The 2,549-nt window shown below is 36.5% G+C and overlaps 1 pseudogene; it reads right to left on the bottom strand.

The window, feature by feature from the left end:
* Nucleotides 1–975: 975 nt before the first annotated feature.
* Nucleotides 976–2,344, bottom strand: LOC149560667 (enolase 1 pseudogene; annotated as a pseudogene).
* Between the last annotated feature and the right edge of the window lie 205 nt (nt 2,345–2,549).

The raw sequence follows: 2,549 nt of genomic DNA, 5'->3' as shown, positions 1-2,549 counted from the left end.
GTTTAATTTTCAATTTTTCCTAATTCACTAATGCCATGTGTCAAATCCTAATTTGCACACAACCTAGCAGGCCCTACACCATTTTAGACATTTTAAACATTTTAAATTTCCCCTTAATACCCCTTTATTTTATTCTTATGTTCTTACGTTGGGCTAAGAAACTCATAGCACCAAGACCCTTTAAATTTTGGTTTATGTTCTTACGATCTCGTGAGTGTTTAAAAGTTTTCTTTTACAGCCATATGGGTGGTAGCATACCACCAAGAGCCTTTAAAAATTGCTTTACGTGCTTATGCTATGCTCCAATTTTTGAATCATTTTAATGCTTTGCAAATCCATATTTCACCCATACGAGCTACTTGTAGCACCATAGAAGCTTTAGAACTAGCTTTTTCTCATACGTATTTCTTTGGTCTTAGTTAGCAAGTCAAAATAATTTGACTTTGGCCCCTTCACAAGCCAAGCCTACCATGTGAGAATATGGCTTCCAAAGCCATGTCTTAAAGACAACCTTCTTTGTGAGTGTAATTACATTTAAACCCTTTAAAACCCTGGTACCCAGTGCATGTGGGACTTTTGTTGCTCATGGAGCTCTCTTTGCTATGAGCAATCCTATTGAGTGGGTTTCTTCCCTCTATCATGGGCTTTGCCTTGTGTCGTCTTCTCCCATGGTGTGTGCCTCTGCTCCTTTTATGTAGATCTCTTATATTTTGCCTGCACTTTTCCTTTATGCATGCATTCTTCTTCCATACATGGAGTACTCTACACTTATATAGAAGCATCTTCCTTTTGTAGACTATTGTTGTGTGTGGAGCCTATCTTCTGTCATGCATGGGTCACTTTTAACCTGTAGCTTTGTATATTCACACTACCCCTTTTATTCAAACATAATGCATCTTTGTTATTGTGAGACACTCTTCTATTTCTTAACAACAAAACTTTCAAGGATGTTGATTGCATATTGCATTCCTTGTTTTAGTATGGCTCTATAGGTTTACATAAATTTGCACCTGCATAGATAGGAATTGACCCCAATTCCTCCTCACTTTGTAAAAGATGGTTATATTGGCCAAGTCACTCAAATTGACATGGAACACCAATCTTTATTTGGCCCATAGACAATCCCACTACTAGATATGCAATGAAGGTGTCTTTAGTTTCCCCATGGCAATGACTTGTCATTACTCCCCATCCTACTTGCTTGGACAATTTTACATCGACAATACTCTTAGTTACTAAACCAATTTGGTTCACCTTCGACAAAAGAGTATTGCATGATTTTTCATTAATCGCCTTTGCAAAATGCTTTGGATTAGTCACCAATAAATCATCGAACAATTTGAACCTTCTCTCCAATGGTAGCTGTAAATTTGAAATAGTGTTCCCAATCATCTTGATCAAATGGATCCTCTATTGATACAATTGGATATTCATCAACAAATAATTCATACAGCTTGATCAGCTCAGATCCTAATATCTTATTGCTACCATCATTATTCTCCTCTTTGAAGTTTAAATCATATGTTTCATCCTGACCATAAAACTCATATGCAGCAACATCCATACCAATGAGAACCTTTCCAGCGTATCCATCCTTCTTAATGGCAATTTTTAGTAGTTTTAGCCCTTCTTTGTTTCCCTAAATATTTGGAGTAAAGCCACCTTCATCACCAACATTTGTTGCATCCTAACCATACTTCTGAACCCATCTCCATGGCCTCTTTAAATGAGGAAGCTCCTATAGGAAGGATCATGAACTCATACATTGCAAGTTTTTTGCCTACATGTTAGCCTTCATTGATGATAATAAAGGTGGGTATAGGCATCACTAAGTTCTTGTTCCCAACAATATTAGCAATGTGCTAATAAAGAGGAATTTTCTTCACATGAGCCTCTACTTTGCAAATAGCCAGAGATACTACGAAGATGGCATTTTCTCCAAGCTTCTGTTTGCATCAGCCCCATTCATTTTAGGTTACATCAAGAATATGTACCATAAAGTTATCAATTCCATTCTGATCAACTAGATCCTTGCTAATAAGAGCAAGTCCAATAATTGTATTGACATTTGACAGAGCCTTCGAAACATGTTTTCCAAAATAGTGCTTTCCTCCATCATGAATCTCTAATGCTTCATAAAGACTAGTAGAAGCACCACTAGCAACTACTGCTCTGGCAAGGAAACCATCGAAGAGAACAATATCTACCTCTTTCTTCAACTTATCAACTTGGTGCTAGGAGGTCCTTTGACTAGCCTTAAAAATTGACACAAAGACCTAACTAGGCTTTCAAATCAAACACACTGATTCTTTGTTCTACATACTCTTACCCTATCAAATATCATCTCATGAAGAACTCTCAATTAGAAGATATTAACTATTGAAGTTTCTTACTTAAAATCACCTATAAACAAACATGTCAGAAAATTAGAAATTATGTTTGGTTTGAGCTCCAAAAACTGGGCAAACAAGTACTTGAGGTGACAAAAACTGGTGCATTTATTCACTATCACAAGGAGAGTATAATTATGTGATTTAGGCTCATGAAAA

The sequence above is a fragment of the Cupressus sempervirens genome, chromosome 4 (genome assembly GCF_028749045.1).
Source record: "Cupressus sempervirens isolate cs-2001-9-10 chromosome 4, ASM2874904v1, whole genome shotgun sequence".
NCBI classification, from domain to species: Eukaryota; Viridiplantae; Streptophyta; class Pinopsida; order Cupressales; family Cupressaceae; genus Cupressus; species Cupressus sempervirens.
The sequence above is the reverse complement of the archived record's forward strand: the minus strand, read 5'-3'. Positions and strand labels throughout refer to the sequence as shown.